The sequence below is a fragment of the Cyprinus carpio genome, chromosome A7 (assembly GCF_018340385.1).
Source record: "Cyprinus carpio isolate SPL01 chromosome A7, ASM1834038v1, whole genome shotgun sequence".
NCBI classification, from domain to species: Eukaryota; Metazoa; Chordata; class Actinopteri; order Cypriniformes; family Cyprinidae; genus Cyprinus; species Cyprinus carpio.
In genome coordinates, this window is record NC_056578.1 from 23,768,980 (window position 1) to 23,795,348 (window position 26,369).

At 37.1% G+C, this 26,369-nt stretch overlaps 1 protein-coding gene and 1 long non-coding RNA gene across 4 annotated transcripts in view; both read right to left on the reverse strand.

Annotated features, from left to right (window-relative positions):
• LOC109107407 (ranBP-type and C3HC4-type zinc finger-containing protein 1-like) overlaps positions 1-26,369 on the reverse strand; it is a 302,509-nt gene that overhangs the window by 238,369 nt on the left and 37,771 nt on the right. The gene's annotated exons all lie outside the window — the stretch shown is intronic.
• LOC122145657 overlaps positions 10,335-26,369 on the reverse strand; it is a 33,991-nt gene continuing 17,956 nt past the window's right edge. Inside the window, exon 2 of the long non-coding RNA XR_006160469.1 lies at positions 10,335-10,666. This is a non-coding gene — a long non-coding RNA (uncharacterized LOC122145657). The remainder of the gene's footprint in view (positions 10,667-26,369) is intronic.

Sequence of the window (26,369 nt, forward strand, 5' to 3'; positions counted from 1 at the left end):
GTGTATGGGCTGGCACCTGACAGACTGCAGAGCCTCTAATGACTTCAGATGCTCACTGTGAGAAACTCAAAGCTGAGAACAAGCAAGACAGGAATACTGAAGGAGAGAGAGACTTCCGCCCTATGGGTAATTAAGGGTTTAAACACTCATTTTCTTTCTACTCAAACTGCAGATATGAACAAGGTCACCTGAGTTAAACACTTCCGCTCTGTGTCAGTATCACACAAGCAAGAGTGTGTCATGCTATTTACAACAAGAATACACGTTATATTGCTTTTATACAACAGGTCAACAAACAGGAGGTTAAAATTGAGTTGCTTACATTTTACACAAAAGATTTGGGTCAGGAACAAAAATAGTTCCAAATGAGGCCACAGTGTTCCTGAGCAAATCAGTGTTTTTTTTAACATAAAGACAGTCTCTTGTCTCATTCCTGAATGAATCAGGGGTATTGAGACAAATCTGTTAAATTAATCATTCAATGACTGTCTCATAAAGACACTGGCTACGTCCAAAATTGCATACATACTATTACTCTTTTTCACCTACTATATAGTGTGGAAGTAGGCACATTCTGATGCATCCAGTGTCTTGGTTTTTGTTTTTTTGTTTTTTTTTTCAGTCACTTGTTTCATTGTGGATTGAATTATTGTTTTGAACAAATCGAATCAATGAATTAATCAATGATTCACTCATAGTCACCTGTTGCCACCTACTGGAATAATGATGTAACATGCAGAAAGGGTCACTGAAAAAGCTCACCACTTATACACAGACTGACAGTCCATCTAAAGTAAAAAGTCTTTAGTAAGTACTGTTGGACTGTGCTCGACCAATCAAATTCAAGGACTTGAACAGATGTATAAGTGTTCAATGCATAACTGTGGAGAGTCAACTGGCTCAAAGATCACCTACTGTACGTCTAACTCATTTACTCTCCATGGGAAATAATGATTTCTGTACTTCAAATGTTTTTGAACAACACATAATGTGCTTCTGTAAGCAAAACCATGTCTGCCTATAAGACAAAAAAGATACTCTAAGCCATTGTGACATTTCAAAGAATATCTATAATGAGTCTGGATCTGAAGGCATTACACAATGCTGTGCACGTGTATGTTTTGGGACCAGTTTTTTTTCTGCTCTGTGCAGCAAGTGTTGCATATCCATTTGCTTATAAACTTTCTTTCTGTGTGTCTCTGTTTGAGTGTCACCTATATGGAAGAGAAGGAAAAGATAAAGTAAAACAGAGGGAGTGTGTGTCTGGGGAGAACGCAAGCCACAGAAGGTGTGAGCAGTAAAAAGTGATGTACCATCTGTCGGCCAGTAATAACTTGCGTGTTGTAAAGGCTGGGAGATTACTCAGCAAAGAGAGCTTCCAAACACTCAAATCCCTCCGCAACGTTAGTGCACCACACACTATCTCTCCCCACCTGCCCCCAAAACCCCGCTGAGGAAGATTCCACACTAAAACCGGCATCGCACTTTCAGATCCACTCGCTCTGATTCAGTAAACGCAAAACAGGCAAAGACACTGCTACAATGGACAGGCATCAAGCTGAACATCTTTACACCTGTACTGTGCTCAGTTGTATCTACCGTAGTTAGGTTTTATTATTATAAACTTTAAATGCATTTACATTCAAATCAAGAGATTTCCACACAGAAACAAGGAAAAGTTTGCACTGTTAATGAGTGCCTAGTCAAAATATTTCTCAGACTGAAAAGAAAAACTATGAGAGATTTTATTCCACCAAATGCAGCTCTAATTGAAATCGGTTCATAGTTTAGAGAATTGATGCTGTAGTTTGGCTCTCTAGAAAAAAAATTAAAAAATAACAACACGGAAAACCTTGGATTTGGCGTTGTGTGTGTATGTATCAAAAGCCATCTCTAAAAGCTAAACCGGGGAAGCAGCTCCCATGTTAAACACTGAACTAGATTATAACTGCTGCAGAAGACGTACCTCTTAATACACTCTCTGTTTCTCAGCTATACATTTCCCAGTCTGCCTGCCACTATATCTCTTTTCAATCTTCCTTCCTTGGCTTCATTTCACTCTTTTCTGAACAAATGGAATTCTTTGATGTGTTCCAGAGCATTTCGTTTTGTTTTTCCACATGGACATGTCTGAGTAGCTGTGTGCAGAAAGTTCCAGGTAAGGATTTTTTGGGATAATATACCACTTCCTTCACTGACAGTGCATGAGAGGTGCTGGCAAGGGCCTGCACGGAGTCCCGCAATTGGTCAAGAGTTAGAAAGGCTCATGGGTAAAAGGCAGTATATACATCATGTGATGAGAGCGATGTGTCAGGCAGTCTCAGCAGGACTGTGTGTCTGTGTGTGGGTATATGTGTGGCCAGGGGAGGAAGAGTTCATGAGTACTCATCTGCAGTACTGCTCACTTCTCTCCTTCTCTCTCTCCCTATAGAGCATACTGCTGCACATTCTAGTGCTGAGCTGTCATGGCAGACAAATAATAAATGTGCACGAGTATGTGAGTGTGTGCCGTGTGTGTGTTTGTGCAAAGGAGAGAGAAAAGAGACCATCTCGCACCTGACTACCTCACTCTGAAAGTGTTCATATTGAATAAAAAAAGCATAATTGCACCTTTAAGAAAAGGAATGTGGCATGGCTGAGTTAAGGTATTGGGACTCTGATATGTACGGCAGGGATAATAATAACCTTCAATATATGGAACATTGTTAATAACTTTAAAAGCTGTAAAATGGAATCCTCAAATACCCCCTAAAATATGAGACAGCTTCAGTATTTTTTTTTTTTTTTTTTTTTTTTAAAGAAGGAATACAGATTAGGAGTAAAAATGTTTTCCTTTGTGTAATTTTAAGTTGCTTTTTTTCAACAATAAATCATTTTAAACAGCCATCCTTTTTTAAGTTACACTTACTTTTGTGTTGCTTGTGATCCTGATTTGAATGTCTTAAGATCACGTCTGTATGAAAGAAAAAAAATAGAAATGTAGATCTAACACTTAATAATAACTAATTTTCATTCTTTTAAATTTATTACAATTTAAATTTCAATATTCATTTCAGAATATTGTTTGATTTCTGACTTGTATTAATGCTCATATTTATAATCTTAAAATAATGTAAGTGTCTGAGCATGTGTTGTACTGTATGTCACTTTATATAATTATTTACATTAAAGAGCTTTTTTTATTTGTTCATTTGTTTTTCATTACATACTATGCCACCATTACAGATAAATAGCATGTAACATCAACCTTTGTGTACAACTAATTTAATTTTACCAGACTCAGTTCAGATAATGAATACATTTAATTGACAAAGGTAATGACAGCAGCAATGTCAAAGCTAAACCATTGCTAAATCATTTATAAATAAATGAGCAAAACCCCCAAAAGTGTTGAAATGATCTTTCCTCTCATAGTACTGTATCATGGTATTATCACATTGCATTATCATATCATGGTATTATCAAAAAAAAAATAAAAATATATATATATATATATATATATATTTTTTTTATATATATATAAAATTATATAAAAAATAATATATATATTGGTATTAACATAGTATTATTTTCTAAGGGAGACAATGCATGAAAAATACCATAATCACAAAACTGTAACTAAATGCACTACAGTATACAAGCAAAAATACACATATAGAGCTTTCTCCCCTCAAGTTCACATTTATATCATTGTTGCTTGAGAAACAGACTGTTGCTTTCAAATGTAATGATAGTTTCTGAAGAATTAGTAACACTTTACAATAAGATGAATACAAGATGAACAAAAAGTGAATATATTAACATTTGAAGCAAGCAGCTGTTTATATATGACACTGTATTGTGCTTGACACGATTAAATGATTATGTTCCTTCCAGGCTTTTATTTACAACTTTGTGTCTAAGGAATAATAGTTAGAATACCAAGATCTATCAGACCATTGCTCATATCCTGCACATAGGCCTCCACATTAAAAGACAATCAAAATATTCACTTTCCCACAGGCCCAGGGCTAAGCAACAGATATACGGATAGGATGAAGGTATGTGTGGCTGAAGCTCCAGCACTGGGTCAGCTGGTGTTGTTCTGCTGGCTATAACATGATCCATGTCTTTCTAATAGCCAGCTAAGAGGAGCAGGGCTGAGCGTCAGTGCTGGACCTCCAGCAGGACTAAGTGCTCATCTGCTCAGGTATCAATAACATTTCCAGTCAGCTTTTATACACACCAATACTGATCTATTCCCATGCAGACATAGAAATATCGATGAAGGTGACTAAAATGTGACCGTTTGCATGTAAGGTACCTGGAATTACATATAAAATCGAATAAATTATCTCGCTCTCATGTTACAACTTTTTCCATCTCTTTCTCTTGAATTTCCCTTCTCCATCTTCCCCCTCTTGTCATCCCTTCCTTTCTATTTCGTTCCCAGGACCTATTTGTCTGCTGTAAGAGAAGTACCTCAGTTTGGAGGAGTCAGTAGAGAAGGCTTTGGCAGGGGGGAGGGCCAGGAAGGGCCACCTCCAAATACGTTCCATTAATCACCCAACACACTCTAATGTAACTAATATTTTACAATTAGAGAAGACAAGACGGAGCTCCGAGCCATCTATCTCTCTTATACCACATGATCATCGATTCATAAGACCCTGCCTGAGAGCTGAGCAAACACACACACACACATGCACACTCTAAGTTGCATATGTATGTGTGTGAGACTGTATGTGCTTGCCGACGATGAGCATTATGTCACGGTGTGCATCCAAACGCACAGAGAGCTCTCGAATGGTGACAGATGACTGTTGTCTGCGTGCGTGTAATTGAGAGAGGAAGAGTGCGCAAAAATGTGTAAAAATGTGAAAAGCCCGTCAAAGAACCTCTGATAAGATTGATCACGGATTGACTGCAGATTGAAAATGGAAATAGAGTGCAATTCTCTCTGCAGGCAATGCCCTTTTCTTTCAGATATCATTTATTTAACCCTAATGACAAGATATGCTACTGTATAAACAGTCTATAACCATGTGACTGACTTAACGGCAGAGCAAAAATATAAAGTCTGCGTATTAAAATGTGTGCCACAAAGATTTACTGTGGTAATATCCATTTCTTGATTGTAATCTTTTATCTGTCGTGTGTTGGTGCTCAAAGAACAGTGTTAAGCCTCCGTCAGCAGCAATAGTGATATAAGTTGATTTAGATCGACATCTAGTGGTCTGTATAAAGAATTGCATTTGCTATAGTATGCAACCTGCATGCAGGCCAAATGAAAGCCAGCTGAACAAATGAGAGAGAAGATGGGTTCAAGCGCAGGTCACCTTCTGCCTGGCTACAAGTGCTGGCACACAGCAACCCAACTGTGCTGTCTTTTTAAACACATTGGGTACATACACACACTCACACAAATATGACACCATGAAGAGATGGAGTAACAATAATGGGATGAAATACTTTTTACAACACGTAAGAGTACAGTTTGATATAGTAATGCAAACATTTATGTGTATATCCTTATTACATATCATATATATCTTAAATAAATACTACTTTGATACCTTGGTGCAGTGACTGAAAGATCACCATATTCATTATTTTAAATATTACTATGATACAAGTAAAAAAAAAAAAAAAAAAACCTTACAAAAGTCTACTGTAAGCCAGTTCATTAGCCATAGCTATTCTCCCACCCTCATCCTTTTTGTTTATTTATTTTTTCTCTGTGACTATTTTGTGCCATTTCAATCAAGACAATTCAGTATGTGGTAAAAATGAGCCTAAATGTATTTTGAAATTGTATTTAATTTCATTTCCAAGGAGTCATGCTTGTTAAACTAGCTAAGATCAGCCAACATGAAAAAAAAAAGAAAAAAAAAAAAAAACATTTGGAATAAGGTTGAATTTGTCAACATTAATGCATCAGGTATCATAAACTAACAGTAAACTTCAACTTTTTACAGCATTTATTAATGTAATAAATTAGGTTAATGTTCATAAAATGCAAACATGAATTAATAGGGAAGTGTCCTCGTTACTACAGTAAAGCGTAAATTAAGCATAATTATATGCAACAAACCCTAAACCAAACTCTAACCCTAATAGTGAATACTAACTGTACACAATAAAATAAGGTGTAACCCAAAGTGTTACTCATTTTTTTTCATATCATTACATTTGAAAGTCTAATGCAATATTAATTGACATCATTTGCTATCTATCTATCTATCTATCTATCTATCTATCTATCTATCTATCTATCTATCTATCTTTCTATCTGTCTGTCTGTCTATCTATCTTTCTATCTGTCTGTCTGTCTGTCTGTCTATCTGTACGTAGATACATTGTACACACTGTATTTAAAAAAAAATTGCTTGACTTTCATCTGTGCTCCACAGCGCTCAACAACTTCAGACAAGCTACACATATGGAGGGGGGCAGAAAAAAAGAAACGTTTACTTTTTCAGGATATGAGTTTTATTAGGTACAGGCCTTTCTCCATCTGGTCTAGTGTAGCTGATCTGTTTAAAAATTAGTCAGGCGTTGACCTCAGACCCCTCCCCTCAAGAGGGTCCTGACAGCAGGTTAACACAAATATGGATCCCATCAGACTAAAGGAGATCGGGTTTCCCTCCGCTGAGACCCGGCTAACTCACAGGAAAAAGGTTAAGAAAAACATGAAATATGGACCTATAATGGGAAAATGTTTTCTCTGTCTACAGTGGAAGCAGTGCTTGTGTGTATATGTGTGTGTGAGAATGGTTTTCATGTGTTAAGAGAGCAGGCTCTTATCTCTCTGAGGTATTGACACAACAGGCCCCTGTGCCAAAGGGTGTCAGTTATCACTTGTCATTGGCCTATGATGAGAATGCGTGACGGGCCAAATCCATCTTTAAAAGAGAGCTGGAGAGAGGGACGTGTCTTATGTTTATATGTGTTGCTTTGATACAGTTAATGACATCAGAGAAACAAAAGACATATCTGATTAATGTATTTTGATCACATGACTGCTTGTAATGTCAAAAAAGGACATTTAGTCTCATTTACAGTATGCCACATACACTGAATTGTACATTCACACGGACTATAGAAATGATTGTCTTGACTGAAAAAGTCACAAAAGGCAGAGAGAAAATTGAAAAAAGAGGATAAGCATCAATTGGCACACTAGTCTCCAGCTCTCACAGGTTCGGGAATTAACATGGCTATAGCCCAAGGGTAGAAAGCCACAGTTAGCAGGAACACAGCCAGTAATGCGAGCTGTCATAATCCATACCGCTCCCAAGTCAGACACACAAACACACACACACACACAGGCCTGTAGCCCTGCAGCTAACACCATGTACTACACTTAACTTGGGAGTCAGGGTGGGACAGAAACAAGAGGACACAGAAATGTATAATTTCTGCTGTCTATTGTACAAGTCCTCTGCTGCCCCGTGTGTGTCTATGCAATTAGTTATTAATTAGATTTATAATTAGTTGGTTTTATAAAATATTATTTATTTATTTTATCTTTCTAGTAAAATGTCAACAGTTTTTTTTTTTTAAGATATATTTACTCAAAAAATAGTGTTATAGAAGATATCACTGAATATATCTTCAGTGTGTATTTTGCCTTGTTTATAGCAGATTTCCCACTTGTTTTTAAGTGTAAACTTCACAAATGTGGGGGTAAATGTAATGTATTATATTTTTGAAAAAAACATGTAAGCATGTAAACAAAGGTAAACAGGCTCTGTTTATTCAATCAAAAATACATTAAAATTGTGAATTGGTTTATCGCATTTTAAAATGTTATAAAACTCCTTGTTATTTTATTTTCATATCTTAAAATATAATTTATTCATGCAATGTCAAAGCTGAATTTTCAGCATCATTACTACCATCTTCAGTGTCACATGATCTTTCAGAAATCATTCTAATATGCTTATTTTGTGGTCAAAAAACATTTCTTATTATTATAAATGCTGCTTAATATTTTAGTGGAATCTAAAACATTTTTATTCCAGGATTCTTTGATGAATAGAAATATCAGACAAAAAAAAAAAAAAAAAAAAAAAAAAAAAACATTTATTTGAAATAGAAATCTTCTGTAACTATTATAAATGCATTTACTGTCAAATTTGATCAATTTAATGTTTAATGTGTCCTTGCTGACTGAAAGCATTTTTATTATTATTATTATTATTATTATTATAAAATAAAGTTTTAATAGTGTTTATCGAAATTATTTATATGTAGAAAAGAAAGAGGGCATTTAAAAAATTTCTAATTTGTATAACTATATTCTTTTTTTTCTTCTTTTTTTTTTCTTATAGTGCTAAATACAAAATCATATATGGTAGCTTAACATTTACTGCACCATTTTTATTTTAAAAAACATTTTGTAAGATCAAATTTAACATTGCAAATATGGTCAAATCACACACAAAATTGTTAGTTTTTTTCACTATTGTTTTTTATTTTTTGTATATTTTTTTTTTCTTTTTATGTGTAGTTTTGTGTTTTTAAAAAAAAAAATATGTGATGTGGGTATAGAGAAAGAGTGTGAATATTATAGTCCACAAGACAGCTCAGAGGTGTGGAATGCTCATATATTAGTCCAGAATGACTGAAAGAGAGATAGATGCTCAGTTATACTACACAGAGGCAAGAGCCAGAGGTGTGCTCATCTATAACCAGTGTATATAGGGATTGGTCAATACATATCCTATCACTGACCCTCCCTCATAATTCATTTACCTTACGTAACCTGTACTAGTTTACTGAAACTAGTTTACTAAACATCTTCACTTGGAGACTTTTTTCTTTTCTTCTCTTTTTTTTTAAATTGTTGCATTTACAAGAGGACATAACCTTGCATGAAAACTAAATAATAATTATAATGATTAAAACAAAAACATCTTTCTTTCTTTCTTCTTCCTTTTTTATTTTTATTTTTATTTTTTAGAAATATGTTTTGGAAAGAGTACAACTAAAGAATATATCTGGATATCTGAAGAGAACAGACTCGAACGCACTGGAGTCTTCACACAATGACACTGTGAAGTTCATTGAATTGATTCTCAAAGCATCAGAGATGACCATCATGTAGATGAGATAGTTTGAACTACACAGACCAAATCAGCAGAGTTCACGAAATAATAGAGAGAATATCAGCTCACAACGTCAAGGGACGCACACGCACACACACACACGCACGCACCTTCATTTTCCATTAGCGATCTGCGTACTGTATAGAGTGGTTTTTCATTTACTATCACAGTGCAAAATACTTCGGGGGAAACCTCAGTTTGTATCTGCTTGCATGAGGCATGGGTGTATATATATTGTATGAATTTATATGCTTGCAGCAACAGAAGAAGATTGTCAATCTTTCTTTTTTTACCTTTTCTTTTAATGTTATTGGTATTTTACAAAGGTGAAAGGCAAAAATTACAGTACTCCAATCTAATACCTACACTCTAAAACAGCTAGCTTTGTAAATGCAACAACGCATGACTGTATCTATGGCTAGACAATACTTGATTCTTGTTTGCATGTTTCTTTTTTTCTTTTTCTTTAATAATTGAATACATCAAACCATTTCAGTAGTCAGTTACACTTTGCAACACTGATTGGTGGCAGTATATTACAAACACAATCTCATAACCAAAGTACTTGAAGTGAGAAAGACTGAGATCAAAGCATGTAGGGTTAGGGGCCACGTTTCGCAGTCTCCTTGGCTCGTGCCGTTTCATCAGATATGCTAGTTCTTCTGTCACCTCGGCTGGTTTTTGTCTTGAATGCTACAGTGTCCTCTTTATCTGGAGTTCAGCTCTGAACGTCTCACAAACACACCAGGAGAACAAATCGTGGGTCGTGAAATCACGTCGCCAGTTCTCAAAGAAAAAGGCGTAGCTTCCCTTTTTTTTTTTTAAATGCAGCGTTCTCATTTCCTGAAAGTACTGGATTGTCGTTCTTCTGCTCTGACGTCCAGGCACTGACTGCTGAGAGTGTGCTGATTACAAAGGAGTTTTTCACAAGAGTGTGCTTGGTCTCCAAACGTGTAGTGGGTTGGTCCAAACGTCCAGAGGAACCGTTTAGGGAGCCTCAGATAAATAACACTGGTGAAGTTTCAGTGGGATAGAGGGAAGTCTGTTCAGTTTCTCATTCTCTCATTCTGAGACTGGCAACTGGCTGCCATCTTGGTTCAAGGAATGTGTTGCTCTGAGGGACAAGCACTTCGAAGTTTCAAAGTCAAAAAAGCAATTAAAAACACAGAAAGTATTTATCAGCTACACAAGGGAGGTTTCAAGACACATAAAACACAGGAAGCAAAAAAATAATAATTTTTCCTTGTTTCCAGCTCACTAAACATCAATAGATCTTCTTTCCTTCATCCAGCAAGAAAGCTTGTGTATGAAACCATCTGAGCTGTCCATTTTATTAGTCTTTTCTCTCTCTCTCGAAGTCTTTTATGTTAAATAATGCTTTTGATAAGATAATGTCCTTCATAGTCACAGTCCTCTTCCTCTTTTTCCATCGCCTGCTCTTGGCCGCTCAGTCCAGTAGGGGGAGGTGATGTTAGTTTGTGATTAGTCCTGCATCTCTGTGTCAGTTAGGCTATGTTCAGGGGTAAGAGCTGGGCCAAACCGTCGGGACGCCTCTTCCTCCGCCCACAGATGAACTACAGTTAAGAGAACAAACGCAGATTAACACCACCACCTGTGTCTTTCCCCTCTCTCTCTTTTTCACACAAATACATACAACTTTGACAAACCATTATTAACAGAAGAAAAAAAAGAAGAGGGTCAAATCAAACCATATTATTATCTTTTTGTTGTGATTCAGTTTAAATTGGCATCTCAGATTTTGGTAACAGTTCAAGGACAAGAAATTCAAAGAACTCTCATTGTTATTAGTCTGTGATAGTGACTATGACCATCAGTAAGGACTAAAACATGTTGTATAAAGAATTCCAGTGATTTAGTCCACTTAAGTGTTACCAAAATGTACATACTTTGATGCCCCTTAACAATAAAAAAAAAAGAGAAAACTTTTTCCTTTTGATCACTAAATTATGATTTCAAAGCAGTTAGTATGATACAAACGATGATTTAGCGTCCATTTGTTAATAAATTAATGACCACTGCAATGCCTTTGTGTTTGTGTGTGTGTTTAAATTTTGACTGTGAACCTCCCCATTCATATGTACCATTAACCTCTATTGGCACTACAGAAAACACATCTTGTGAATTATTAGATAAAACGTTAGATATGGGAGGAGGGTAATTTGAATACTTTCAGACTTCTTCCAGCTCTAATATAAAGATATATATATATAAAGTATTCTAATATAAAGACAATAACTCTCTGAACATTGCACTTGTGCAATTACTGCTGAAGTTTGAATCCGGTGAAAATGCTTACTGCTCCCCCCCCCCCCCCCCATTTATGTGATATCGCCGTTTGAACTAAATGATATAAATGTTGTTTAATTCCCTCTACAACCCCTAAGAAAATTATTTGGTAATAAAATCTACAGAGTGCATTTCCAAGTTGTGTTCTTTTTTAAAGTGCCTCTATGAAAATGACAAAATGAAATTAAAACATGCATTTATTTGAGTGTGCTCTCGCAAGAAATGTTATGGAAATGAAACGAGGAGTCAGTTCCCCGCTAATAATGGAATAAAACATCGTCATTTAGATTTGCCAAAGAGCAATAACGCTGACGCCCACTCACTTTACATTATGCGCACATCTGAGATGTGCACTTCTTTAACAGACACACTTTCCCCTCAGATGTCAGACGCTTCTGAAATTGCTGATAGAGATTAAGAAAAAATAATTAACCACTTTTGCATTCTCAGATACAAATTATTCATGCACACACACACACACACACACAGAAAAAACCCCCCCACAATTATCACGCTTTTTTCACAAATGCCACAGCTGTATTTTTCAAAATTGCAAGATAAATATTAATAAATGTAAGAAAATTATATGTTTATCTTGGTCATCTTGGATTTATACTGATAGCAAGTGCAAAAACATTTTCAGTTACTGATGCCATTACAGAAATACCTACCCGTAAGTAGATACAAAAAAAAAAAATAACAATAATAATAATGCCCAATAATGCAGGGCACCCAAAGAGTAGATTTTGACTGCTCCTTATAAAATAATAATATGTCTTAAAATATTAATATAAAATAATAATGTGTCTGTAGTCTTCATCTCATGTCTACAACATTAAAACTTATAGTAAAACATTTAAAAAATGTACTATTCATTTCTTTGTGCTTAAAAAATTTGAGTGCGCCTTTAAAATTAATATCATACTTGCCAGGATAAGCAAATCAAACCAATGGTTTCTTTCAACTGTTCAGATTGAAGGATGCAGTGCACATCTTGTCCAGGAGGTGGCAGTATAAGCCCCTGAATTAGCAATCCACCCAAACTCACGTTGAAGATAAGATCTTGTTACTCAATGTCATTTTCCTTTAACCTGCTGATATTTCATTTTATTCCACAGATAAAGTGGTTGTTATTTATCAAATCTGATGTGATTGGCAGTGTTTTTTAAGACCACTGCGGTCACAGTTCTACAGCTGTCTGATGGCATTTGTGTGTGTGTGTGTGTCCGTGAGGAAATTAAGATAATCATAACCATAATGATAATAAATTACATTCTCAGGTTTTAAAAACGCCTGGTCTCCCAGGGGCCAGTGCTCTTCGTGACTTCCTCTTAAAGAAAGTTCTGTTAATGAGTTACAGATTCCGCCCCATATTTGATTTTCACTCTTCATTAACTAAGCCACCTGGAATGTTATTATTTAAGGACGCCATTTCTTTCCCCCAAACAACTGCCACTGCGATCTGGAGACTAGCACACCAACTTTATGATCCTCACAACTTTTCTCCCCCTCCTGTTCTGATCAATTTTGAAGTCTCCCTGACCGCATGGGGAGTGATTGCTTAATTATTTCAGCACCCTAGAAATCTTTATCATACTGTGGCCTGACAAATTATGTTGTTATCGGTCTGTTTTCTCATTGGTTGAATCTTGAGGCTTTGTTTTGTCCAATCATTAGTTTCCCTTGCCTAATCTCATTTCAAATAATAATAATAATAATTAAAGTTTAATTATTTTTGAGTGATCAATAATTACAACTTCATCACCTTAGAAGTTACACAAGCACCCAGTTTAAAACTTTAAATGGTAATGAAAATGATACTCTGTCCAGCACTGAATCAAAAGCAAGAAAATGTGGCGCCCTCTACTACTCAAGTCTGATAATACACTCTCACTGGAAGACAAGAGAGGGCCCTGGAAAGTAATACAAGACATATGGTAAGAGGACACATAGCTCCAGGATCCATCTTATGTTAATACATGTGTCATGCTTAACAGAATGGCTAAATGAAAAGGCAGACAGAACAATAGAACAGCACAAGGCTGGAAGCAAGCTCAGTTAACAAGGGCCAGCACACTTGAGGGAAAAGCAGGGCTGTCTAGAGTCAAAGTCCTGACATTTCCTAACTGCTGCTTATTATTCCCGAACCACATAGTTAAGGCGAAGAGTGCTCCCATCTAAAACACTGGGCCGCTTTATACCCTGACCTCCCTCAGGTATTCTATTTTTACCATGAAATCTACTTAGTGTATATTTGTGTTTCAAAGGCCCGCTCGTTTTAGGTTTCCTTAGAACAGGCGTCGTTTAATTGGAGGAAAATCTGAGGATATGAATTTACTGAACTATTGAATACATGTTTAAGCAATCAGATAAAGCAGAACATGCATTATGGAAAGCACATGGCCTCTTGACTGATATTTTTACCACATTATGTAGCTGCTAAGTGCTTAGTCCGTTGGTAATATCCTCTGTTTAAAGGGAAACTTCAGCTCAGCTGTTTTTGGTAGTCTGAAAGTCTCTGTTTTTCGATATGAATGAAGTCTAGATGTAAGTGATGTGGTTCGCCATCATCTCCTGCTGAACACAAACACAACACACACTGCACATTCTGCCACGGAGGGTGGCTTTGTTCTCTCCCAGGCATCCGGTGCTGCTGGAAAAGAGTTGTTTTTGGCAAAGGTAGACCTCATTGTACAGCCCAGTATTTATAAATATGTAAATACAAGACAGTGTGCAAATACACACAAACGCAAACACGCATATAAGCTGGCCGAATGCAAGGAAGTGCACCCAAATCATATTTTTAGAAGGTTTTAATGAATACAGGATGTTTATGAATACCATTTATAGTGATTCACAAAGACTAGAAGAATCCTCGCGCACCACCCCCTCCTCTCCACTCAAAGAGTAAAAGAAACCTAATGTTTTTGGAGGAAACGGCAGAATTGTATGTTTGGTGCTTGTGTGGGCTCAGATTGCCTTTAGATAAGTATACAGAGGAGCACAAAGAAGCAGACAACTTTGTGCATGTGGCACACTTGAAAAAGTCCTCTGCTCTTTTCATGTTAAAATGAAGAGAGAACGACTGTAAAGGTAAAACAAACAGCGTGTTTGTTACTCTGGCGGATGACTATGCAGCAAGTAAACCTGCCTCAGATGATAGAGAACAACACCAAAACTGTTTGTCTTGCACGTATTAACCAGAATAAGAGAAACATCAACACACAAACCAGACTCTGACTCCATCAAGAAAAGGAAACGAGACTGTAGTTCTCAATTCCAAATCGTCTTCCGGAGAAAACGGAGGGCTGGGATGTGGATGTGTCTTGTTCCCTGACTCAGTCTATTTCTGGGGCAGAGATTCTTACTCTGATACTACCTCCACTGAGCAATTTAAAGCCAAACACTGATGTTGCAATCTGTCTTCTGTGCCTGATAGCGCTTTTCTCCCTCTCTAACCCAAATTACTTTCTTTTCATATCTAATTATATTTGCTAATGATCTTATAAGGGGATAATGGAATGTGCTTGATCTATTACCTTTTTTTGCAATACATAAATACAATAGAAATGGCTATGCAGCACTTTGAAATTTTCCATCATCCATTTCAAGCAAAGCGAAGAGAGGATATTTAAACAGTATCTAAAATTTTAACACTGCTGCAATACCAATCTCTTTGCTCGTTCAAAGCTACTAACGGGGAACAAAACCGCAGTGGATTCAGAGGAACAATTTGTCCGACTACACTGTGGTCTTTTCATGCCTGCTCACTTGTGTGCTCATTCACTAACAGGTTGTGAGGGGGCGACCGTCGGGCCACGACCTCCACCCTGGCACGTGAGGCATTGAGTGCAGACAAACACGGCTAAATAAATGAAAAGACAAGTTTTAGGATAAGATACAGGCTTTTACCAGCATCCAAGCATGTTTTAATGTTTCATCCGGACTCCGGATGAACTTTCAGTCTCTCCAGAGGTCATCTCTCTGTTTCTGTGCACTGTTGTTATGAATATTCCTATCGGTCTAAGCCTCTCCCCATTCTTCCCTCAGTCTTTTTCCCACAGGCCCGATGATGGCCACGGCATGACAGCCGCACTAAACCCCCCGCATTAATGGAAGGAAATGGCATTCGATCTCCATTTGATCTCCTAATCATTTCTGCTGAAATGATAATTAGCGTCCTCACAATCCTCTGACTGTCAGAGAACAGTGTAAAATAAAACAGAGCTCTCGTAGCAGAAATGACACTTCACTCATCAACCGTTAGTATTCAATAACAAATAGGTTTTTCTTGTACGTATATTTACGTATCTCTCCGAAACGCACACATACATGGGCCTCGTCCGCTGGCGACTGCTGTCTGTGATTCTTTTCAACTGACATAATCCTGATTGATTCGTTCAGCAGATAAAAACTCAGTCCACTTGTGCCCTTTACTGCTGGAACATAATACAGCTCTTTATTCTGCAACAATGTAACATAATGGCGTCGGAATGTGAGGAGGAAAAAAACGTTAGGACTGCGTCTTAAATGACTGTGACACTCTGCGGTTCAAGCTCAAGCTGTGGTCTAATGTAAATGAGAGAAAGGAGGAAGAATAAGGGAGAGGTGAAGGGAGGGCGAGAGAGAAAAGAGAAAAATAATTAAGCGCAGATTACCAGAGTGCCCCACTAACAAGGACAAGGCAGGGCTGCTGGTAAAAGTTGTCATTGTCTGTTTCTTTTAAATGTGTGCGCCTCACATTTCCCTCTGATGAGATATGGGTTACGTTGTTTAAAATTCTTTGCTTCAAGTCCGAACCCCCCTTTTGTGCGTGTTTTTAAAAAGGAATCTTTTGTTTGACAACAGGAAGACATGAGGTCATTTTTTGTTCATCAGGATGATTGGCGAATGAATCATTCTTTTTATTTTGCATGGCTTGCTTAAATAAGCCACACACACACACACATACACACACACACACACTCATATGCATAAAGTTTGTGTGGCATTTCAGTTGAACTGAAAATGTAAAATATTTAGAAACTTAGAAATTTAAATTAAAATTCCTGAATTTGAATTGAGGAAGCAAATTGGCTGCAGAATTGCAATTTTGGAATTTGAAAGTAAGGATTTCAAATGAAAATAAATGTAAAGAAATTCGTACGATTTTATCATTTTTAATTAGAAAAGCAAAGTTTGTCAAGACAAATCTTGAAAATGTTTTGAATTAGAATAGATAGATCGATTCTGATAGTTCTGAATCTTGCATGACCCAGACATTCACGTGAATGCAAAGTTTTGCTTTTGTTGCAACTGTTCCTACATGGCTTACGCAAAAACAATGAGTACCAGGAAACAAACAGAGCATTTTATGTGCTCTCAGAAAATATGAAAGAAAAAAAAAACCTTCAGCTCATCACAAAGGAGACCAACAGACGCAGCCTCATTCATAAACATTCAGTGTCTGAGATGTTCCTATAGGATCGTGTTCAGCAGGTCTCTCTCTCTCTCTCTCTCTCTCTCTCTCTCTCTCTGTCTCATGTATGTGTTGTATTAATTGTGAGTTCTAATCTAGAAGAGTTGGGGGTCCCTGGAGCTAGCGGCGCTATTATTCGTGCAAGCATCGCGCACCGCACTACTCTCGCTTACTAATTTTGTGCGACGTCGCACCGCTCAGCTGAGGGAACGCACCGCCGAACGCTGCGTCTGAGTCAGTCAGACAGCTCCAGACGAGGTCCCTTTAGTGCCACGCTGTCAGTCACTTTATAAGTTGTGAAATAGAGAGAATGAATAGAGAAAGGGAGAGAATGTAAAAACAGAACAAGTCCTTTTATCCTGCTCGGCGGGACCTGTCAGTGCCACCTTCTCTCTGGTTTCCCAGCAGTCCCAACACAGCAGCTATCAGAGGGAACCTGACATCCACACACCGCGTTTTCCAGCGGGGGAAGGAAATCATAAGAGCGGTCCCACACAAGCGAGTAGCTAGTACATACTCTCCTCAGATCAAGCAACAGTCTCTCGTAATAGAAGAAAAGAGAGAGAGATTTGGATGTTTTAAGTGAGAATGTAGGCTGACAGGTTTTTGCTGCTTCTGACATGTGATAGAAAATAGGTTTACGTCTCCCTGTGTTCATGTTGGAGTTTGGACGGAGATGAGAGAGCGAGAGTGTGTCACAGCTTAAGCGCTGATAGTTCTGTCTTAACAGCTCTTTATTCTCGCACACACATTGCAGTTTTGACTTCAGGCACCTCTGGAGTGACTTCTATTTTACTCCACATTTGCAGGCCTTTTTTATTTGTTTTTAGAGGAAGGAAACAGCTCCTAATCCATACGTGACACACACATCCATGCATGCGCGGCACATTTCATGGATTGCAGTGCAGGAAAATCATGAGCACCTGGTTGAGTGTTTTTTTTTTTTTTTTTTTTTAAATATGATTTTGCCTGCTTCCCCACTGGTCTCTGATGATTCAACAGTTCCTGCTCTAACATCTGCTACTTAATCTTACTGGGTCTCAATTAAGACAGCAGTATTTATGAATCTGCTCTTATTTACATTTCTATTTTTCTGCATATGTGCACGAACGGCGGCCAAAACAGCCCCTCTGCCCCACACAAAACACAGATGTTTCTTGAGCAAGGCCAAGAGGTGAGCGCTCATTTCGGGAACAGCGACGCAAGAGTGCGAGCTAAACAGAGAGAGATTTAGGACTGCGAGATTTGCAGCTTCACTGTCACAGATGAGAGCTCCTACTCTTAGGTGATTGTAAAATATGGGAGTTTGATTGAGGGATTGTGGAATTGGTGAAAGCCATTTCCCCTGTTAAAGAGAGATGGTTGGTGTTGGAAAAGCCCACCTTTTTCTGATATGTGTGTGTGAGAGGAACGTATAAGAATTTTTGAGCTGAGGGATTGCTTCAATTAACTACAATCCTTTTTAGTTTTTAAGTGTTTGTGTTTGCTTTCAAATCAATGTGTTTTTAATTAAACCATCATGTTCTTCCTATTTGGCAATCACAATGTCCTTCAAAAAGCAAGAATTATTTCTGTATGTATGTATGTATGTATGGATATATTTATGTATTTATCTATTTATTTATTTATTTATTTATTCAGACATACATGTCCTACAGTATGTTGAGACCCAAACAATACATATGCACATACATACACACATACACTACCATTTAAAAGTTTGAGGTCAGTAAGATTTTTCTAATGGTTTTGAAAGTAGTATCTTATGCCACATTTATTTGATCAGTAAAACAGGAATATTGTAAAGTGTTATTACAATAAAGCAATTGTTTTCTATATGAATATATGCTCGAATATAATGTTTTTCCCTGTGATAGCAAAGCTGAATTTTCACCAGCTATTATTCCTGTCTTCAGTGTCACATGGACCTTCAGAAATCATTCTAATATGCTAATTTGTGCTCAAGTAACAGTCTTATTATTATTATTATTATTATTATTATTATTATTATTATTATTATTATTATTATTTAGGGAAATTGTGATGCATTTTTCAGGATTCTTTGCTAAATAGAAAAAAATTAAAAGAACAGCATTTATCTGAAATAGAAATCTTTTATAACATTATAAATGTCACTTTTGATGTCAATTTAATGCTGAACAAAAGTAACGATTCATTTGATAAACAAACACATACATACATGCATGCATACATACATAAATATTACTGATCCCAAACCATTGTACAGTAATCTATATGCTTGCCAAATATTTAATTTTTAAACTTGAAGCATTAATGAGTTGATCATTAACTTCTGCACTCTACTTTCAAAGCGATGCACTAACAGACTTGTTGGAACATGGACACAGGGATTTGCTAGTGAGACCTAGTGACGTCAGGTGCAATTGCTTGCAGTTGCTGTTCTAATTCATCCCAAAGTTGTTCAATGGGATTCATGCTTTCTGCAGGCAAATCAAGTTCTTTCACACCAGACTTTTCCCCCAAAGGGAGTCTGTTAGTCAGAGGTGATTGCATGGCTGTATCCTGGATTTTATGCACCTGCTAGTAATAAGTGTAGCTGAAACAGTCAAACACGTTCATGTGAAGAGGTTGACCACATACTTTTGCCCACTACTACATAAAACGACTACATATTCACAGTCACAGCTACACATATAGTATGAACATGTTACAATACAAACTATAAATGACTGTAAATAAATTATGGTGTTCAAATTATTAACTAAACATCATAACTTCATTTTTACAACATCTGTTGATTCTTAGTGTGCTCATGCCTTGGACTCTGAATTCTGCATTAGTAGTACTTAGAATATGTGCTTAAATAAAGTGCCAGATTTGTATTAAAGAAATACATACACACCCCATAAAGAGTAATAGTGAGAAGTATCAGTGTGTTGGTTTCAACAGACCACTCATGACTTTAATAAACAGTAATGTGTTTCCGTCACACACAAGTGCCTAATCATGCCAACCTAATGATGCCATTAGAAGAAAAACACGAATGACATCAGAATGACATAAAAAGCCTGGTATTATTCCATCTTATAGATATATAATTGTGAGAATTCAATGCAAAATTACACCTGAGATAATTAAACACAGAATATGAAGGTACTGAGATCCAGAGTATATGCGCACCAGAAATAAAGCCTTTGTTTACCTTTTATTTATTTACTAGCACAAGTAAAGCGCTGTTGAATATGAAATGTCAAACTATTTATGTGCAGTGTAAGCACTTAAGGCAAGGCTTTTTAGTTTTTGACACAACCTGTAAACAACAGAAGATCTAACGTTCTCTGTAAAGACCAAACATGAGTTGGCAGATATGAAAGCATTTATCCATGGAAACAAGAATATGCCTATTTATGCAGACAATAGCGGGAAAAAAAAAAAACTGCTCTCGAAATCCACTTCACACTCTTAAAGACCTATTCTGTTTAGATATGGCAATTTTATCAATTACAAATGCTTTTTAGTCTATTTCAACCTAAATAGCTGCTTTCATGGGCAGTCAAGGAACAGTAAGTCTCTCAAATGTGTTATTAATAATTCATCTGAGAATGCTGTTTATGAAGTTCGGGAGGTAGGTCTAATAAGCATGGACAGCATCTAATACACCATGTGCTGGACAAAGCGCTTTTGAGAATCGTTACTTTGTGTGCTTATCTAATTGAGACTTCATAAATTACCGAGTAGGCCTCAACTCGCTGCAGATTGCTCCCTGCCTTAGCTTGAACGATACGCTGTGCATTTTCTCGAGAGCCACATCATTTTGGAGTGCATGTAAAGGCGGGCATGTGAAAACGGTAATGGCAAATATGTAAATAATAATACTAATACAACTGCATCAAGTAAAATAAGGCAAAATGGCGAGTGAATGAAGGTCCTTTCTGTTTAAAATTTCAGTACAATCGCAACAATTATCCACTTTTCCTCACTTTTCTCCCCTCTCATTGTTTTTGGCAGGCAGATCCATAACATTCCTTTTGTTCCACTTTGGTCTCCTCCTTTTTCCCAAGTCTGAGAAACTTCAGACATGAGAACCCTTAGCCGCCTCTAATATAAAACCAGTGAAATGTACCTAGGATTATAAGTCATTGACAAATAACCTTGCTGATAGATGCGAACTAGATTTTGTTCAAAGCACTCTGACAGCCTCAAAAGAGATTAGCGGAGTTCTTATCAGGTCAGGGGTGTCACGGGGGAAATGTGTTTAAAGTCACATTGATTTATTGAAAGATTTTCCAATAAGAAGAGTTCTCTCAACTCTCAGACGTGTATATGAGTGTGTGTGTGTGTGTGCGCGTGAGAGAGAGGGACTTTAACACAGTCATTGTGAACTTCGCTGGAATACAAAGAAAAAAAATATATTAAAAACAATTGTTAGACCAACACACAGAACCCAAATAAACACAGGAGATCTTTGATGGCCAGGTAAAACTACACTGTGTTTCCTTTCCCTTTCCCATCGTCTACTGTGTGCTATTCTCCCAGTCGAAATAGATGTCCGATATACACATGAACGTTCACACGCACCCACAAATACACACACATACACGCTGACAAGCAAGCATAATAAGATCCTTTGTTCCTGCAGGCATTCATTTGACACTATTACCTTCTTAAGTGTAATTATGAATCTTTTCAGAAAGCTGGATTGTGGGAACCACTGGGTTTGGCCCCGGATCCACCCGCCAGCATCGAATGGATGAGAGAGAAAACTCAGAGTATCACTCCGCACCCCTGTCAGAGAAATATCATTACCCCTGTATCTCTCTCCCAGTCTTTCACGATCCCGTCCTCGTCCCCCCTCCCAAACAACCCGCTCTCTCTCTCTCTCTCTCTCGTTCTCTCACACTCCCGCTGCTTCGTTTGATCTCTGAGGTCCACTGGAACCCTGGAAAGCTATTCCAGCATTTGCGGTCCGTCAGAGTCCTGTGGAGAACCTTCTGGATGTGTTGGTGTGTCCAGGCTGTAACCCTTCCTGCTGACATGGCTCTCCACCACACAATCTGTCAGAGACTTCAGGTTAACAGCACACCACAAGCTCGGATAATGGAGGACAATTCTGTACCACAATTTGCGTTTCTGCTGTACATTGCATGGTGCCTTTTAAAAGACTCATGATCTGTCAGTACTTTGTCTGTACTGTTTTTTTCCCTTTATACTGTTCTGTTTTTCTTTTCTTTTTTTGTCTCCCTTAGTTTTGCATCTACTCTATCAATATATTAAACATCATGGGATAGTGTGACACCCCACAATATCTTCATGTTTGTACTCCATTAAATGGTATAAGTAACATAAAACATAATATAACATAAAACTAATGTTATAATCAGGTCACTGCCTGCTTATGATACTTAACCTGGGCTTCAGATAACACGCTGATAAACAGAGCAAGGAACCTGAGAAGTCTTGAGAACTCGGAGACAAGTGTTTGTTTGTGTCTTTATCGAGTCCGAAATCAAAGCCTTGCCCCAGTTATGTGTCGACCCATGGTTTAAACTCACTCTTTACTGTACATCATCACCTGATCTATAGTAACAGACAGGACCCACTGTCTCTGCTCTAACAGCTATTCTCAAATGTACCACAGCGGTCAACAACAGGAGCCGGATAATATTTTTATGTTATCAGTAACACTCCCACGTTTGTTTTCGCAACCACTCAATGGCCAGAGCTCGGGATGACAGGAAATGGCAGCGTTTGTTCCGATTTCGACCCCCCTCCCCTTCCACAATACAAGACTAAAGAACGTGGGAGGACCCACAATGCACAATGATCTCTTGTTCAGATTGAAATGCTTTGTGCATTCATCTATAACTGCCCAACATGCAAAGATAACCAGCCAGTCTGATGATCAATAAATAAATAGCAGACGGCATAAAAAAGCAAGATAGAAAGGGAGAAAATAATGACACAAAGGCAGACAGAGAGATGGAGGGTTCTTTGACTTCTATTTGTCTTGTTTTAATAGTGGAAAATAGAGAGGAACAAGATGACAATGCCAAAGGCACTTTCCATGAATATGGTGCACTTTAGTGTCCCTTTTTATATTATAGACACAAATTCAATGGTTTTAGTTCTGAGAAGTACTACATGTTAAATAAAATAGTATTTCATATAAACCTAGCATGAGAAAAATGTCTGTATTCTCCCATTTAAACTGTGATTTTGGCCTCTTCCACATCTTAACCTTCTCTTTTCCAGTTACTATTATATAACAGCTTCATCGTTTTTATATTCTATTATCAGAGTCATGCCAGTCATTGTAGCTAAAAGTATTTTAAATATTAGCTCATTTTAATTCATTAAAAAAAAAACCCTTCACTAGTTCAAAATATGTGAAATTCCTTAAAATTGTGAAATGCAAGAAGTAACTTTGGATTTAATATATGGACACTTTCTATGTGGCAAGTAAATAATCAACATTTTTAAATCCTATATTTGTTAGTTTGTTCATTTTAAAATGTAACATTCATTATAAATGTATTTTTCAAGTTCAATTATCAATCAAAAACATAAAAAAGATAATCACAAATAATTGTAAGTCATTTTGGGAGAAAATACAAGTACTTTGTTAACCACAAATAAACATTTGGTTCTATTTTTCTTCATTTTGTAATTCAGTTAAATTGTGATGTTGATTTTATGTTAATTGTAGAACATTACAAAAACATACAAATCACATTTTTACTGTTCATACAAATTGTAGTAACATGGTTGCAAAACTAATAAATAAATAAAATCATAATCATAATACTGCATATAAAATTAATTGTAAAAAAAGAAATCAAATGGCATATGATATTTAGAAATTAAGGTTAGGGGGAAATAAAGGTTAAGGGAATTAACAAAATAAATTAATAAACCAACAACACTTACAGGGCAGATTTTGTACATTATTCATGAAAGTGCCAAAACAAGAACACAGATGCTAATGCTACATGCATGCTGTGTATACAGATTACATTTGCACTGAATTAATTCCCAAACTAATTCAAAATGCAAACAAAATTAGGAACTAAATAACTAAAGAAACTAAATAAACAGTATTCATCATATATGTCACAATAGATATTTAATCATTTCACCCTTTGTACAATTGTGACAGAAAGAACAACAATCAGTGCACATAATATTTCATAATCTGACAGTCCTGAGCTCACTCTGATCCGCTATTCCTTTATTTCAGTCAGTAAATGCAGTGGTAGCTGACATAAGGTCTATGATCAGATGCTGGACATCATCCTCTCATGTTAGCTTTGTAGCAGAGATGTTAAGAGCAAACGCAAGAGTGTAAGGAGTGGATGTTGGAGTCTATAAAGTGGAGCGATGGAAAGAAAGGTTCACAGTGGGGTTATCACAGCCAGGCAGCACTGGGAGCTACGTGGCTGTTTGTGGGTCTCCCAGCGCACACACAAGTGCCGCAGAAATGACACTTGCGTATAGCTGTGTATCACAGAGCAAACAGCAGCTCTTTGCCTCAAAGTCTGCCAGCCTAGAGAGCGGATCAAACGCAGTGTTTGGGTGAAACCATATCGACAGAGTGTCAAGCACAACAGGGGATGTGAGGAGGGGCACTCTCTGTCTTCCTTTCTCTCTCACCCAGCCTCTGTTTTTCCACAAAGAGCCATTGCAGTGTGTGCCAATCACACCGCGCTATGTGTGTCAATATCTAATTGCTCTGATGGCTGAAGATGGACGGACAGAAATGAGGAGTGAGATGGCAATCAAGTAAGTCGGACAGAAGAAAAAGAGCCATTTTATTACAATTCCATTACGGCTCTTTCAGCATTGCGACATGGATGAAGGAAAAACTATTATTCAACCTGCACATGCTATGAAAAATGAAGCTAGTTCTGATATACAAAACTGCTTTGTTCTCGATGAAGATAAACAGTCTGGGTATGTTTGTATTCATTATATAAAGTCTATAGCAAAACCGTACCAAAATAACACGTCAAAAATAATCAAAAAAAAAAAAAAAAAAATCTTGCAAAAGCCATTTTAAACAGTGTGTCAGTACTGGACTAATGACTTTGTGGTAACACACACCGCCCTGCCTCCATACACAAGAAGACAGATATTACACAGGACTCCACATGCATCAAACAGCACTGTGGGGCAGGGCCTAGTAGGCCTGGGTCTCGCTGTAATCCAAAATGTCCAAATCCTCTAACAAGGTCCAGAGCTCTGTCCCCCACATCAAACTACGCCTCTGCATACTGTGTTTCCATTACGTTACTCTTTAAGGTGATCAATTAATGCTGTCAGGTGTTTATCATTTTAAAAGTGTTAAAACTTATATCAATGTGAAAAATTTGAATAAAAGAACAAATTAAAACTATATTACATGCACCCAAGAGGTTATCTTGTTGTCCACACTGTCCTCTGCACATCCCTTACTTTAGTTTCAGTCAGTTATATTGAGTGACCTGTAGGGGGAGCTGCTCTTTTATGACTTGGGGGGGGTGTATTTGTGTAAGACAATAAAAACATTAATTTGCCCTGAAATCATTCCTGACGTAAATGTAAAATGGTGCCCATTGGAACCCAGTAATGAAGCATGCGGCATCTCTGCAGCTTCTAATTTGACTAGTTAAATGACTCCATTACGTGTTTAACAGACAGAGGCAAATCATTTCTGGTCAGTTGAGGCTCACTTAGCCGCGTCACAGGGCTTGGGGAAAAATCGGAAGATAACTGGTCCCGGTTCTTTCCCTTTTTTTTTTTTTTGCACTCTATAATATTGCAGGCCAAAAGTAAGAGGCTGAAAAAAAAGCTGATGATATGACCTGCACGTTTCCTCTCATTCTCTCTCATATCTGTCCATCTCTCTCTCTCTCTCCCCTTCTGTGACAGGGTTTTCATCCCTCTGTTAATTAGGTGTCCACTGTGCATGATCAAAGTCTGTATAGTGAAACACATAAATAGATGCCCATCAGGGAGTGTTTTCAGCACAGATTTTGCATACTGTATAATCATACTTCTTTGCTCTAGCTTGACTGGGTTGAGAGGCTTGACTGGTTAAGACAGTATTAGGAAACAATGAATTATGAAACATTTTTTAATGCTTTTTGGAAAAAGCATCAACACTTTATACAGAATCAGTACAATAATTTGTATTCAACAAATGGTCATTTAAAGGAGGTGTGTAACTTTTAGAAAAAGAGATGTTAAGCCTCAGGACTAAGCCTCAAACTAATTACTATGTTAGCTGTTTTATTTTACTTACTAACTTACTTACCTATTTGTTCGTTCAATCATTCATTCATTCATTCATTCATTCATTCATTCATTCATGCATTCATTCATTCAGAATAAGGAAATAAGGAAATATTAGTTTGATTTCTCTCTCTCTCTCAACAAGAACCTGGATAAGAGTACAAAATCAAACATAATTTGGGACAGTTTTTGGTAATTACAATAATTTAATAATTAACACAGTTTTTCTACCTCAATGGTATGAATATTAATTAAACAAT